Below are 16623 nucleotides of genomic sequence, written 5' to 3' on the forward strand. Positions count from 1 at the left end.
GAGAAAATGCTTGTTGAGTCATTAATCATTAATGCTTGTTGAATGAGCAGGTTAATGCATTGAATTATACTTTTCATTAACTTCTTAGTGGAGAACTAGATATTAGATTTTAAATATATATTTTATTGATTTCGTACAGAGAGGAAGGGAGAGAGATAGAGAGTTAGAAACATCGATGAGAGAGAGTCATTGATCAGCTGCCTCTTGCACACCCCCTACTGGGGATATGCCCGCAACCAAGGTACATGCCCTTGACCGGAATCGAACCTGGGACCCTTCAGTCCCCAAGCTGACGCTCTATCCATTGAGCCAAACCGGTCCCGGCTGGATATTAGATTTTAAATATGAAGCTAAGTGTAGTGGTTAATGGTGAAGGTATGATCTCACCCTTTTTTGTGCTTCCTTAGACAAAGTGTAAGTTCATATAAAGACGGTTCAGAATCTCTGAACAAAAGCTAAGAGAGTGACTTGAATCTTGCTTCTTTAGAAGATGTGGAAGGGAAAATGAGTTCCAAGGGCCTCAGGCTATGCTCTTTTGCATATATTAGCTCACTTTTCACAACAGGGAAGGTTTTTATTTTTGTGGGTGTGTGTTCCTCACTGCCTTTGATTTGTTTGTTTAATCAATATTAGCTGTCCAAAGTGATTTGGCCTTTATGGAATAAACACATTTAAGTTTATGCCACAGGTTTCTTCTCTTCTGTGGTGGGTTTCCTCCCTACAGGCTTCTCAGCTGCTGGTTTCTTGGTAGCTACAGCCTCTTTCCCACCAAAGACTTCTGCTTCGTGAGACCAACAGTCTTCTTTCCTTTCGTCCCTACAACAGGCTTCTTGCCTGGAGCCCCCTTCTCATCTGCTTTGGCTTCTAGCATTGCTGCTGCTTTATCCAGCCCGAGCTGTGGTTCTTGGCCTGAAAAAAATGGGGTTCCAGTGCATGGGCTGGGGTTTATAGAGGCATAGCTTCAACACGATTCTCAGATTTTCCAGTTCTTCAGATAAACCTTCTTTATGTGGTGCTTAGTGGGCTCTTTGGGTCTCTGGGCTTTTCAAGATGCTGCTCAGATCTGTATTGGGCATCTTGTGCATGGGATGGTGGTAGTTACTCTTGAGGGAGGCATCTTTACTCCAGAGGTCATAAGTAAAGCACCTACAATTCAAATGCAGACTCAGCCCACATATCCACCAGGATCAGTTTCAAAATGTTCAGTTTGTTTACATTAAGCAGAGTAATTCCAGGGATGTTTCTGAAAGCTTTGATGATACCGTTGTCTTCCTTATAGATGATGCAAAGTCCCCTGCATTGGATACGAATATGGTTTCTCATGTTGCCCTTGCCAGCTCTCATTCACTGAGGGGCAGAGGCCCTTTTTATATCATTCCAGGGCTATGCCTTCTTTTAAAAAAAAATTTTTACTTATTGATTAGAGAGAGAGAGAGAGAGAGAGAGAGAGAGAGAGAGAGAGAGAGAGAGGTGTTGCTTATACATTTCTTTGATTGATTCTTGTATGTGCCCTGACCAAAGTTCAAACCCACAACCTTGACATATCTAGGATGATGCTCTAACCAACTGAACTCTCAGGCCTTAAGTTTCTTAAGAAGCAAAACTATATCCTTCGTTTTCTTGTAGTCTTCAACTTTATCTTCAACCACCAAAGGAAATTCAGGAATTTCCTCAATATGATGACCTTTAGACATGACCAGTGCTGGGAAGGCTGAGGCAGCCAGAGTAGAACAGATGGCATATTGCTTCTGTGTTGTGTTCACTCTGCAGTGCCAATGGCACCAGGTTTTGTCTAGTGCAAACATGACAAACACCTTGGCCAGAATGATGAACCTTGAACTCTGGGAATGCGAGCCACAGCTCTGCCAGTACCCCAAGACTCAGCACTGGTTTGATGATTTGCCAATTCACTGACAGACTAGGGTTGTCTATTGTTTCTGTGCAAGTTGGTGTGGACAAAGCTTCCAATATATGGCTGAATGGGATCCTTGAACACCACAGGCAAAGTGACATTTTTGCCAGATGATTCCCCCTTTTTGGAGCACACTGATGTCAGTGGATGAGCAGATGCCATAGTGTGGAGAAAAGGCCACAGTTCTCAGCCCTGTGGCTTCCATGGGAAAAGCCATGGAAACCTTTTTATCATTCTTATACTTGAGGAAATGGGGTCTTGGAGCAGCTAATAAATAGCAAGAGCCGATCCAGACACCTTTGACTCCAGTCTATGTTCCTTCTACTCTACCACACCTCCATTATATGTTAGCAATAGGAAAACCAACTCACTGCTGTCAAACACCTACAGCTTCCATCTGCAAAAGGATCTCTGGAGGACATACAAAGGTTATACAGTCATGATTCAGAAACCCTAACTTGTTGGATGGTGAACATAATAGAGATAGCAACTGAGTGTATTTCACCTAAATAAACTAAGATAGAGGCCTAAGTTATGTCCAAGCCAAATGAATATAACTCAGGAGCAAGTGTGAATGAATGGATACAGAATGACTGTTTTAAACAGCACAGGACTTAGATGGTCACTTATGGAAGCCCAGTAAGTCAGTCTATCAATGATAAGCATTTATTAAGAACCTACCGTATGTGCCTGTGATGACCTTGGGTGGGTCTTGCAGGGCTTGGGGAAGGGGGTGGTAGATTATATTCCTAGAAGAGCTTTGTCCAGGGGCAGGAAAGTGAGTTACACCAGAAGATAGCAGTGTTCACCTGGATAGGTGAAGCAAAGACGTTTGTAGGCAACCAACGTAACCAGGGAAGTCACAGCCTTTGGCCATATGTCAAGCATAGGTTCTTTCAAGGACCAGGAGACTTAAGTCATGTCTTATGAGGCAGGTGGCCAAAGGCAGGACTAGTTACATATTTTTATGTAAAATAAAGATGCCAAACCCTTACTCAAAAATTATGGGGACGTATCAGGTGGCAAGGCTGAGATTTTGGCAGGAGCCCCAGGCAGCTTAGAAAGTGCAATAAAGCTCCTGAAGCTTACCACCTAACTGGGACTTGGGGGTGGGGGTGGGGGTCTCCCCACTGTGTATGTTCAGATGTGCGTTTCTTACTTCAACTGTCTCCCTCACCAAGGCTCCCCTCCAGTTTTACACTAAACAAGAAAGTAGCACATTCCCTGCATTTCTGTGGTTTTGCTCCATGTGAACTTTCTATGAGGTAAGACCTGGGGCTGAAGGCTTTCCCACATTCACTGCCCTCACAAGATCTTTGTCCAATGTGAACTCTCTGATGTTTAATGGGGTCTGAGCTTTTTCCATTCACTACAGCCTCAAGCTTTTCTCTAGTATGAACAATGTACAATAGGCTGGAGCTTTGGCCAAAGAATTGCCCATGTTTGTCTGGATGGCATGGGCTATTGGTTGAGCATCAACCTGTGAATCAGGAGGTCACGGTTCCATTTCCAGGCAGGGCACATCCCTGGGTTGCAGGCTCAATCACCAGTGTGGGTTATGGAGGAGGCGGTCAATCAATGATTCTCTCTCAACATTGATGTTTCTATCTCTACCTCTCCCTTCCTTTCTGAAATCAATAATGAAAATGAAATGAAATGAAATGAAAATAGATAAAAAGCAGCAACCTGAGGACACTGGCTATGGAATCAAACCTAGGCCTATTTCATCCTGAAGTCAGTTATTTTCCACTTCAGAAGTCAGAAAAAGTTAGTAGATTCTTATATATTAACTAGTGGCCTGGTGCACGAATTCATGCACATTGAAAGGAAATTAATTAGAAGAAATATTTTAATATCACCATTTGCCCTTTCTCTATAATAGAAGTGTCAACCAAATTCACTATTGACAATAACAGATCAAAACACACGCATGCGATTGTCGCCAGTGAGAGCTTTATATGTATTGTGCACTTAGCCTCTTATAGATATAGAATAAACTTGCTTAATTAGACCTGCTTTCTTATTTAGCTAAACTTTTTCCAGCCCAGTGAAGCACCTCAACTTCTCTTTCAGGTAATTGTCAGAAACACAGCAGTAAATATCAACATGAAGCAGATTATTACTGTAGATCACACAGGGAGAACAAAGGGCAAAATATTTAACTGTAGCAGTGTTTGACTATATTCTGCGCAGTGAAAAAAGATGAAGTCATTTTCAAGTTCCACCATTTCTTACTTCTTTTCTGTTGGGTCGTTTCTAAGCTTTCTAAATCTCCATTTTCCAGCTAATGAAAAGAAAATAGGATTCCACCGAGTCTCCTATCTATCTACTCTAGGACTTCTGTGAGGATCACATGACATGAGGCACAGGAAAATGCTTCACAGACATTTGGTTAAAGTGTAAAATGTTTGCACCTGGCTATAAAGCAAGTTGTGTTTCTGGGCTGAAGAAACTCCAAGGAGGCTAGTCCCTAGGGAGAGGAAGCCGGGTGTTGCTAGATGACATTATTACCTGGCACCCACCACCACCGTTTCCTGGCTGGGCTGGGCTGTGGGCTGCATTTTGTGCCATGGAGTTTTGGCAGCATTGGCTGCAATCTGGTGGGCTATCACTCAGGGTGGTGGTGGGACCTGTGCTGTTTCTCTGTAAATGGCCAGTGTGCATCATAGCAGCTCCTATGTTGAGTGTCTGCCCCCTGGTGGTCAGTGAGCATCACAGTGACCCATTGGATGGACACTTAGCATATTAGCCTTTTATATATATAGATAATTAGATGGGAAAAACTCAAGAAGGAACCTGAGAATACTGCACCTATTCATTGGAAACCCAAAAGAAAAGGACAATTGGAAAATGTGTCAGGAGAATAGTAAAAGCACTCTAAGACCAAGTCCAAGATAAGACAAAATACAAAAGTTAACCAAACTTATAAACAAATTCCTGACTATATTTGTGGTTCGCACTTCACCATCTCTCATTCACTCCTCAATTCACTGCATTCTGCCATATGACTTTACCACACGGATGAAACATCCATTTCAAAGATCCACAATAATCCCAATGAACACACAGTGATTGCTTTAGTTTTTAATCTTATTTGACCTCTCTTCATCACTTCTGGGTCATCTCCTCTCATTGAAATAGTCTCTTCTTTCAATGTCTTTATGGTTTTCCTTCTAAATATCCAGCATCTGCCTTCGCCAGTGTAGCTCAGTTGGTTGGATGCCATCCCATGCAATAAAAGGTGGCTGGTTCAATTTCTGGTCAGAACACATACCTGGGTTTTGGGTTGCAGTCTCAGTCCTTGGTAGGGGGCGTGCAGGAGGCAACAGATCAATGTTTGGCTCTCATCTCTCTCTCTCTCTCTCCCTCTCTCTCTTTCTCTCTCTCTTTCTCTCTCTCCCTCTCCCTCTCCCTCTTCCTCTTCTCTTAAGAAAAATCAATAAAAAATGCTTTAAAAATAAGTAAGTAAATAAACAAAGAAACAAATAAATATCCATCAGCTGCTTCTCAGTTTCTTGACCTTTGGTTGTTGGTGTTCTACCTCAACTCTTTTCTCAGTGTGCATTCTCCTTGTGCAAGCCAATACATTCCTTTTTTTAAATTTTTTAATTTAAATTCTCTATTGTTGCAAGTATTACAAATATCTCCTTTTTCCCTCATTGACCTCTCCTCAGCTGTTCCCATCCCCCAGCACACACCCTCACCCCTAGTGTTTATGTCTATTGCTTATGCTTATCTGAATGCATACAAGTCCTTTGGTTGATCACTTCCCCCCCTCCCCCACTCATCCATCCCTCTGAGGTTTGATGGTCTGTTAGATGCTTCTATGTCTCTGCGTCTACTTTTGCTCATCATTTATGTTGTTCATCATATTCCACAAATGAGTGAGATCATGTGATAGTTATCTTTCTCTGACTTGCTTATTTCACTTAGTGTAATGCTCTCCAGGTCCATCCATGCTTCAGAGTCCTTCCTTCCTTCCTTCCTTCCTTCCTTCCTTCCTTTCTTCCTTCCTTCCTTCCTTCCTTCCTTCCTTCCTTCCTTCCTTCCTTCCTTCCTTTCTTTTTTTTATAGCAGTGTAATATTACATTGTGTAGATGTACCACAGATTTTAATCATTCATCTGCTGATGGACACTTAGGCTGTTTCAAGCCAATGCATTCTTATGACCTTTATACTGTTGACTTTCAACATTACCCTTGGCCCAGTTTTCTCTACTAATCTCCAAACTCAACTATCTAGACATAGACTAGAAATGTCTACATACAGGTTCTGTGGGCACCTCAAATTCAACATATCTGGAATGGAATTCCCACCCAAATCTATTCTTTCTACTCCACCTTCTGGCTGAGGGCAGTGCCTCCCACTCAGCCCCCTTTCCTTCTTCATGTCTCTAATTTGACTCCTCTGCTCTGTCTTTATTGCTCTTTCCTTAGATCAAACTGACATGGTAGCTTCCCAACTGACTTCCCTGCCTTCTCCACATGTATCAATATGGACCTGATCACTGCATGCTCACATTTGCATTCTGTCAGTCTCAGCTCCTAGATAAGTCAAAACTCTTCAGCATTGCATAAAAGGCCATTACTTTGTGGACTAGTTCCTGCTATTTGAGCACTTCCACTTCCAACCTTTCTCCCTACCCTTTATCCCAGTACGTGTATATTTCTCTCTCTCACTGGAACACATCTCCCCTCTGCTTTCTCTGGTTAACTTAAAAATTCAGATGTCATTTACTCTGGGATGTTTGTTCTGAGACTCCTCCAGTCTGGGTTAAGTTTCCCTTCTATTTATTCCTCTGGCATCCCATACTTACTTCTATTCTGACACTTATCATTCTACATCATAATCCTTTGTTTCCTTCCCTTTCTTCAATTTTATATTGTAAGTTCCTTGAAAGCAGGAACCAGTTCTTTTTAAATATAATCTTAACATGTGGCACAGGGTCTGGCACATTCAAAAGCTTGGGAATGCATGAAAGACATACTTAGAATAAAGGAAAGTTATCTCATTCCCGAGCCTTATTTTAAAACTTGAGGGAATGCCCTTCCAAAAACATGAATTATAGAAATAATAAAAATTACTGTGTTACTAAGAGACCAAGAGTAAACTCACCATATATCAATCTCCGGGGGAGTTTCATGGCCAGGGGGAAGATGGAAATGATTACTTGCATTTTTATACACAAATATTATTACAAGATTTCTTATCTCCAGCTTATTTTCCTAAAAGTCCATTTGTCTTTCCTAAAGAAAGTTATTTCTTCTTCCCATAGAAGCCTTTTTTCCACTCCTTCTTTTCTCTGCTAAGTTAGATAGATATGCCTCAAACTTTAACTACTTAGCTTCTAGCTACTTCCTCATGAATAAGCCCCTTTTCTCCTGTTAATCTCAGTTTAACTCATAGGTCTCCAGGAACTATACCTAAGAGGGCAGAACAAACATTTTTCCTCTTCAGACAGTTCATATGAAACGTATCAATATGAACCATAAACTTGTAGATTTTTGTGATTATGGTATCACATATTGCAGTTTATGTCACATTCCTCTCTTGTGGGGCACATTCATGGTTTCTATTTTTTTTTATTATTATTTTTGTCTCACTTTCCTTTGTGCCACGTTCTCTTGCCTTCTCTGCCAAGAAGATGTATGCATATATACAAATGTAAATTTTTCCATATTTGTTGTCTACATCTTTAAAAAAAAACAACCAGGCAGTGCCGCCCATCTGAGTCTCACTTCTCTTTGGAGCAAATTAATTTAGGCACCAGTCATAAACTTTATGATACCTAGACTTCCCAGACTCTAAACATGAATAAACGTTAATAAATAGCCACACAAACCTACAGAGAGCTGAGGTTGGTCTGCCCAATAAAAATCCTTGCTTTGACTTAAGCTTCCACAGAGCTTCTGTGTCACCAGTGCAGTACACATAACAAGTGTGAAGAATTAACAAGGAAAACTTGTCATGGTTACTCATTTTCTGTTGTGGTGCTTGACTTAAAATTCAGAAGCAGCCATTGAAGCAGATTTGGCACTTCAAAGTTCTGCCATAAAGTGTATAGGCTCCGTTTGTATGATCATTTGGTTTATAACGATGATTGCATAATTACTGTGTGAATAGCACCATGCTTTTGGACTACAAAAGCCTAACATGTGACTCTTCGCTCTGAGAAATGTATAGTATATTGGCAAAATAAGAAACCCCAACAACAAGGCCTGAGGAGCTGATACTCATTGTGCATCTTGATAATAAAAACATGGGGCAGGCCCTGGCCAGGCAGCTCAGCTGGTTAGAGCATTGTCCTGATACACCAAGGTTTCGGCTTTGATCCCTGGTCAGGGCATATACAAGAATCAACCCATGAATGCACAAATAGTGGAACAAAAGTCTCTCTCTCTCTCTCTCTCTCTCTCTCTCTCTCTCTCTCTCTATCTATCTTTTTCTCTCTAAAATGAATTTAAAAAATTTAAAGACATGGGACATAAAATTTTGGAGCAATTTTTCCATAACCTGGAACATAGAAATAGATTGCCACAAATTTGAATGAAATCTTTCTAAGACTCTCTTAAAAACCAAGACAGTCTAAAAAACAAGTTTGGGTACTAGAAAAGGCTCTTCCATGTTCAAATAGCTAAGCTAAGAAATGCTCTCTTTTATTCTCTCTCAGAGTACTGAGGGGTGGTTAAAGCCAGGGGGAAAACAGGACTGGCAACCTTAGAATCAGTAAGGGGAAGGGAGACCAGAGAAGCAGGGTGGGATTTACTGATTATAAAGGGCTTTGGCTTTTACTCTAAAAGAAATAGGAAAGTACATGAATATAAGTTGGGAAATCTTTAAATAATAAAAATGTATATTTTCTGCAAAGCATTCCCACTTCCTAACCCCAAAGTTCCAGAAATTGATGCCATTTTGGGTCATGTGTTTCCAGAAGTTTTTTTATGTGATTATATTCCTAGATGGGTACATTTAAAAATACATAGCTTTGTTGTGTGACAGTTATGTACAGCGGTGCCTCGCATAAAGAACGCCTCGCACAGCGAACGCTGCACAGAACGAACTTCATTTCATGATTCATACAACGAACTTCGTTTCACACAACGAAGTCGCCCGAGCTTCCACGACCGCTTTGCCCGAGCTTCCACGACTGCTTCGCCCGAGCTTCCACGATCGCTGCCGATGTATTGCATCCTTCCGCGCAGGCACTGCAGGCAGTCGTTAGTCATTGCGCTTAACTTAAGCACGTATCGCGGCAATCGTTCTTCATTACGAATTAAATCACGCACGTATCACGGCAGTCGTCCTTTTAAGTTAAACTCAATACACTGTATCCGGATTCAGCTGAAGCAAACAGGATCAACGATCTTTACTCCGATACTCTTGTCCGTTATTTCTGGCAGATGTTGGAGAAAAGAGAAAAACAAACGACTTTGGACAGGTTTTTCATGAAACCATCGGCCAAAAAGCAGAAAATGGATGAAGATGTGCAAGATTCGGTAGACTCTACTTAGTCTGTCTTAAAATTAAAAAAATGTGTTTTTTTGTTTTTTTTTAAATTATGTTTTTAGATGTATCTAAATAAAAATAATAACAAAAAATTTATCTTTTTTTATGTCATCTTAGCATATTTTATGCTACAGAACGAATTATTTTTTTTAACATGTATTGTTATGGGAAAACGCGTTTCACATAACGAACTTTTCGCATAACAAACTTGCTCCTGGAGCGAATTAAGTTCGTTGTGTGAGGCACCACTGTATGTCTGTGTGTGTGTGTGTGTGTGTGTGTGTGTGTGTCTATGTGCATATATTTTAACTTTTAAATGCCCTGTTCTAATTAGCAATTTTCTTTTTATAATTAATAAGAGTGGCCCAGTGCACAAAATTTGTGCACAAGGAGAGGGGCATTTCCTGCAGCCCAGCCTGCACCCTCTCCAATTGGAAACCCTTTGAGGGATGTCCGACTACCGGTTTAGGCCAGATCCCACAAACTGGCAGTTGGACATCCCTCTCACAATCTGGGACTGCTCGCTCCTAACCACTCACCTGCCTGCCTGCCTGGTCACCCCTAACTGCCTCTGCCTGCCTGCCTGATTGCCCCCAATTGCCCTTCCCTGCTGGCCTGATCTAGCCCCCAAATGGCCTCCCCTGCCAGCCTCATCTCACCCCCAACTGCTCTCCCTTGTTGGCCTGATCGCCCCTAAGTGTCTCTGCCTGCCTGATCACCCCTAACTGCCCTCCCCTGTGGCCTGATCTCGCCCCCAACTGCCCGCCCTTGCTGGCCAATTTGGTTCTAATTGGTTTGTTTCTATGCCAGTCAGCGTCAAAAGCTCCAACTCCTAGGCAGCCATTGGCTCATCACAGTTTACCCAGATTTGGTTCTCATTGGTTAGTTTCTATGCCAATCAGCATCTCTGGGCCTATCTCTGGGCCTGATCAGAGAGGCAGGGCTGATCAGCAGCCCTTGTGAAGGTCCAGAGAGAAACAGAGGCATGGCTGCTGGTGAAGCCCGGAGAGAAAGAGAAAGGCAATGGCTGATCAACAGCTGCCACAGAGGCTGTGCATAAGACCCTGACTCTCTCTTTGGGCCTCTCAGGACTCAATCCACAGCCCCCCGCCATGGCAACCCAGCACTGACTGTAGGACTGACTTCGGGTGTTCAGTGGAGCCTTTGGTTGGTCATTATGGACCCTGGGTTCTTATATATAATATTAGGATGCCTTGGAGATCTTTCTTTGTTAAGATAGTGCATATATTTCTATTTTATTCTTTTAAACTGTTCCATAATATTCCATTGTATGTGTATGCTGTTTTATTTAGCCTTACTGGTAAACATTTAGGTCTTAATTTATTTTCCTTCTTTCCTTCTTTCCTTCATTCTTTCCTTCCTTCCTTCCTTCCTTCCTTCCTTCCTTCCTTCCTTCCTGCCTGCCTGCCTGCCTGCCTGCCATCTTCTCTTTCTGTTCTTTTTTCCCTACTGTTCTTCCTTCTTTTCTTTTTTTCCCATATTAAATTACTATTGTCTTAATATTATATTTAATAACATAAAATTACATGTTACATGGAACATGAGAGGAAATTTGAAAATTAAAGCTTGTGTTACCTTCTGTTAGAAAAGCAATACATCTTGTCAAAATTTGAATAACTTAGATTTGCCTCATTGGAAAAGAGGCTTAATGTTACTTCTTAAGCAAGGACTTACCAATGTTTATTAGTTTGGAATAAATGGAAATCATGAGGGCTTGAGCTTAGTTAGTCCAAGCTTTGCTAAGGTCACTTTAGCCAACTCAGTCATAGATCTATATCAGTAGGAAGTAAGGATCCAATATCCATAATCTGTTTCTTCTATGCTGGGCTCTCTCTTCTCCCACTACCTTTTCTCACTAGCCTGAACCAATATGGCATTCAGCCACCACTGTCGTTAGGACTTAACCCAACCTTGATGTCAGCCCTCAATAGAGTCTATATGAAACTTAGAATCATGTTATTTTTTTTAACATATGTTTAATGGTCCTTAAACCTGTGTTTGCAAGGTTAGCCTTCTTTGGTTTAGAATGAACCTTGGAGTAAAATTTCTGCCACCTCTTGGTATACGTCTGCATTTCTTTTAAATGTGCCTTTGATTAGGAAGTTTGTAATTTTGTGCTGGTCTGAATGTTTCCTCCCAGGCCTTCCTTACATACAGACAACTGCACTAGTAGTGTAATGTACACAGGCCTTGGCCAATGAAATACCAGGGAGATACAGGTGCCTCTGTTCTGCCTATGCTTACATCACAAAATGGTCAATTGTGCAATAACTAGGAAAATTGTCACAAAGGATCACATTAGTATCACAAAATAATGTTGTACTTATTCATGTCTGTGATAAAGAATGAAATGAGATTAGAGTCCTTGCTGGTACCCGAGGGTGTCAATAAATGCCAGTTCCTCTTCTCTATTTAAAATGAAATAATTACCCTTATGAATTTAACCTGCTTAAAAGGTAGAACACATTTAAAAGCTCATATACTGGCGTTATTTTCTCTTCAAGGCACTTAAAGTGCAACTACTACCATAACAGAGGAGGAATCCCTTAAATTAATGTTATCTTCACATTAAAAAGAAACCCACAACAACCTCACAGGAGTTATTTCTTAATGATTACAGAGTTTCTGATTAAAAGGATAAAAACATTTTGGAAATAGTAATGATGGTTACATAACATTGTGAATGTAATTAATGCCACTGGACACTTAAAAATGGTTAAAATGGCCAATTTGATGTTATAGTTTGCTCCAATAAAAAATGAATAAAAATAAATAGATGGAATTTCTTAGCAATGTCAAGATTTTTTAAACTTTCATTTCATTTTAAGAAACACTTATTGAATGCCTCATTGGTGCTTATGTATGCACAATAGGGGGATGATTCAGGATAGTGACTTAAATATAAAGAGAACTTACAGCATAGCCTGTTCAGTATTTCATGGCTCTCATATAACCAGGTCAACTTTACAAGGAAGGCACTAGTATTATCACCATTGTATATTTATTTTATTGTTGAGAAGGCTTGGGTATAAAAAAAAAAACAAAACAAAACAAAAAAACGTGTCAAGGCTAGTGGAGAGTGGGAGCGAAAACTCTCAGGAAATGCCATTATTTCACTTGCCATCATCATACTTTCAGAATATGAAATCCCTATGCAATTCACTTTGAGCTTCCTAGTTCAGAAAAGGAGAACACTGAGGAGGATAGATTTAGAATCTAAATAGAACTCGCTCCTCTTCAAATCTGCCGTGGACATTTGCACTGAAACCTAAGGCTGGCTTTGCTTTGCTTTCTTTCACTTCCTTTCCAAGTCTGTGCTGTCTTCCCGCCTGTTTTTTTGCTAGAAGGCAGGGCCTATGGAAGGAGGCCCCCAGTGACATCAGAGCTAGCCTAACCCAGGAAGTTTACACAGAGCAGAACTATTTCCTAGAATTGGTGTTGACCCCTTTTCAAGTTGTTAACATTGGAGATTCCATTGCACCAAGAGAAAGATATAAAAATATCTTCCTGCCACGTGAATGTCCTTCTGCTTCCCATCCCCTTGCCAGGAATGCCAGAAAAGGATCCCAGCAGACTTTTTATCAGGGTGAATCCCAGTGGCTGAGAAGATGTGGACAGTAACCAGCTAATGGAGAGAAGGGGACTCACGGAGTTCAGAGAACGGTCCCTTTCATCCTGGGCATTTCCTCAAGGCCAGTGGGTCTGTGGACAGCCCCAGCCTTCTGGCCGCGGGACCAACAGGTGTCATCTGACTTCCTCTTGCCTCTGAGAGCTGGCGAAGGGCAGCTCTTGGATGTGGATCTTGACTGAGGGCTCCCTGGGGAGGCTTTCAAGTGTGTCACGGCTGCCTTGCCGGCTGCAGTGTGGGCTGCTTTCCTACCAACATCGAGTCATGTAATTGAGGTGAGTTGTTTGCCTGCTTCTGTTTTTCCAAAGGTTCGTCCTGCATAGAGAATCTTGTTCTCTTTTTGGTATGCGCTTTAACAAATGTGCCACTTGAATCAGTACTTCTCATACTTCATTACATGAATCACATGGAGATCTTGTTATAATAGAATTCAAAGGATGTGGGGTGGGCCTGGGGTTCTGCATTTCTGACGAAGTCCCAGGTGGCTCCAGGAACCAGGTTGTGAGTAAACAAGGGCTTACACCCTCTAGGTGTTTTGCTTTTGGGGGTGACATGGGTTGGGGAAATGCTGTCCGAATAAAGGAGTTGGCCGATCCCATGATTTATGTAGAGTACCTGAGAAAAAAACCACAGCATCCTGCCCTGGTTATAAGTAGCTTCTCTGATGGCTATCTCTAAGTGTGGGGGTTTCTGTTACACAGTTCTTGGTGAGGTAAACCAAGTGACCCCAGTGAGAGGCGATGTCAGACTGCTCCTTAGATTGCACAGGCCACTTGGAGCAAAGCCAGACTTCTATTTTCTTGTAATTTTTAAAATTTGGGGGTGAAATGTCCACAGCATGCCTCACACTGGTGTGGTTAGTGATCACTTTGAACATTTTAGCTTCAATTAAAAATTGTGGCCCTGGCTGGTGTGGCTGAGTGTTGGTTGAGTGTTGTCCTGTGCACTGAAAGGTTGCCAGTTTAATACCTAGTCAGGGCACGTATTCAGGTTGAGGGTTCAGTTCCTGTTCGGGGTGCAACCATTGTTTCTCTCTCATCAATGTCCCTCTCTCTCTTTCTCTCTCTCTCCCCCTGTCTCTTCCTTTCTCTCTAAAATCATTTTAGAAAACTAATTGGAGTACTTCCTTGTACTATTTGGAAGTAAAGATTGTAAAGCATATGAGTCTATTACATTATTTAAAATCAATTTGAGTAAATAATATACAGTAATGTTTTATCTTCTTGTGAGAGGCCTGTGTTCTTCTTTAAGCTGAGTAGCTCCCTGTCCTAAATAATACATGTTAATCTGAAAGTAGCTTTTTCTGTTGTAAATCCTCACCTGTGGATATTTTTTCCAATGAGTTTTAGAGAGAGTGGAAGGAAGAAGAGAGGGAGAGAAGCATCAATGTGAGAGAGACACATAGATTGATTGCCTCCCGCACCTGCCCTAACTAGAGCTGAGGATGTGCCTTTGACTGAAATCAAACACAAGACCCTTCAGTCTTGGACAGATGCTCCATCACTGAGTCAAGCCGGCTAGGGCTGAAAGTAGCTTTTAATTAAAAAACAAACCAAGAGGGGTGTGTGTGGAGGGGAATGAATAGATAGGAAAAAGATACGTATTCTGTCCCTAGTTAAAGGGAGAACATAGAAATGGGAGTAAAAATGGGGAAAGGAGAGTGTTGGCTAGGGAGGTCACAACTTAGAAAAATGAATGAAAGAAACCCCGAACCCAGAAGTAGAATTCTTTCCCACGCATGCATGACAGATCTTCTATTGTAGCATAGTAGCTCGTGTTTTCCTTAGCTGAAGAAATGTGCTTGAGACACAATAAGTAAATTATAAATTGTGTTATTTTTTTCTTTTTTTAAAAAAAATCTCTGTATTGATTAAGGTATTACACATGTATTCTTATCCCCTCATTGCCCCCCCCCCCATACCTCATCCTTCTGTTGTCTGTGTCCATTGGTTAGGCTTATATGCATGCATACATACAGGTCCTTTGGTTGCTGAAAACATTCGTCATTAGAGTTGAGGATTATGCAACGGAACGAAAGGTCAGAGGTATAAATAGGCCTCATGAAGCTCACTATGAAAACATCCCAGATGGAGGGGAATTGCTTCTGTTTGAAAAAAGCTTCAGCCCAGCCTGCTTGGCTGAGTGGTGGAGCATCGGTTCGATTCCCAGTTAGGGCATGTGTGTGGGTTGCAGGCTCAATCCCTAGTGGCAGACATGCAGGAAGCAGTCAATTAATGATTCTCTCTCATCCTTAATATATCATTCTCTCTTTCCCTCTTCCTTCCTCTCTGAAATAAATGAAAATATATTTTTAAAAAGAAAAAGAAAAAAATAGCTTCAAATGACATTCCATGGCATATAACCAGGGGTGTTTAAAAGTTTAACAACCTGTGTGGCAGGAACATTGACAAATCAAAACAGATGCTACTGTAAATAACACACACCATAGCATACCTCTGGTAGGCAGTAAAAACATACAGGGCTGAATATTAGCCTAAGCTATCCCAGGTTTAAATTGACCATTTTTTGGGGGGAGAAAATGCAAAGCTTCAGATGAGCTCAGAGACATCCTATCTAATAAAAGAGTAATATGCAAATTGACCATCACTCCAACACACAAGATGGCTGCCCCTATGTGGACACAAGATGGCCACCACAAGATGGCCAGCAGGGGAGGGCAATTGGGAGAGACCAGGGCTGCAAGGGAGGGCAATTGGGGGTGATCAAGCCTGCAGGGGAGGGCAGTTAAAGGTGACCAGGCTGGCAGAGGAGGGCAGTTAGGGGTAACCAGGCCTACAGGGGAGGGAAGTTAGGGGCAAACAGGCCTGGCAGGGGAGCAGTTAGGCATCAATCATGCTGGCAGGGGAGTGGTTAGGGGGTGATCAGGCTGGTAGGCAGAAGTAGTTAGGGGCAATCAGGCAGTAGGCAGGCAAGCAGTTGGGAGCCAGCAGTCCTGGATTGTGAGAGGGATATCCCAGATTGGAAAGGGTGCAGGCTGGGCTGAGAGACACATACTCCTGTGCACAAATTTTGTGCACCGGGCCTCTAGTATATAATAAGTCCTCACTTAACATCATTGATAAATTCTGCAACTTCAAGCAAAATAACATATAATGAAAAATTTTACCATAAACTGATTGATATAAAGAAGAGTTAAGTTCCTATGGCATCTCATCAACATTATAAAGGAACAACTTTGAACAAAATGACAATATTTGTTATTCGAGGACCTGGGCTCATACTCTAAGGTGAGGCCACTCCCTCTCTTTTCAAGCCCAGAGCAAACCTTCATTCCAGCTGCATATCCTGAAACCTACACTATAGAAAGTGGAGTTCTCTTACATTACTGCAAGATTCAAAATCCTGTTTCTTGAGCAGGATTAGAGAAAAATGCATATGTTCTTTTATAAAGAGTTGCAGCAGAAATGAAATTTGATCACCATGCTGTCCTTTTATATGAAGCATAAACCTCATATGTTGTCCCACTTGATTTTTCACAACTATCTTAGAGTATAAATCCAGGGAGTTATTATTATAACCTTTCAATAAAGAAACT

At 41.5% G+C, this 16623-nt stretch overlaps 1 protein-coding gene and 1 pseudogene across 5 annotated transcripts in view; one reads left to right on the forward strand and one right to left on the reverse strand.

The window, feature by feature from the left end:
• Positions 1-677: 677 nt before the first annotated feature.
• LOC311621830 (large ribosomal subunit protein uL4-like) lies at positions 678-2074 on the reverse strand (annotated as a pseudogene). The gene is made up of 2 exons: positions 1581-2074; positions 678-1383 (listed from the first exon to the last, which is right to left on the reverse strand). The product of its transcript is annotated as a large ribosomal subunit protein uL4-like (transcript).
• Positions 2075-12861: 10787 nt separating this feature from the next.
• The window catches only part of ABCG2 (ATP binding cassette subfamily G member 2 (JR blood group)), a 98315-nt gene continuing 94553 nt past the window's right edge, over positions 12862-16623 (forward strand). The window contains exon 1 of one of the 4 annotated variants that reach the window (XM_084882009.1): positions 12862-13342. The gene's annotated coding sequence lies outside the window, so the exon portion shown is untranslated. The remainder of the gene's footprint in view (positions 13343-16623) is intronic. The other 3 variants (XM_084882011.1, XM_084882017.1, XM_084882014.1) reach the window with 3 other exon arrangements.

This window comes from Pipistrellus hanaki, assembly GCF_964339955.1.
Source record: "Pipistrellus hanaki genome assembly, chromosome: 1".
Taxonomy (NCBI): domain Eukaryota; kingdom Metazoa; phylum Chordata; class Mammalia; order Chiroptera; family Vespertilionidae; genus Pipistrellus; species Pipistrellus hanaki.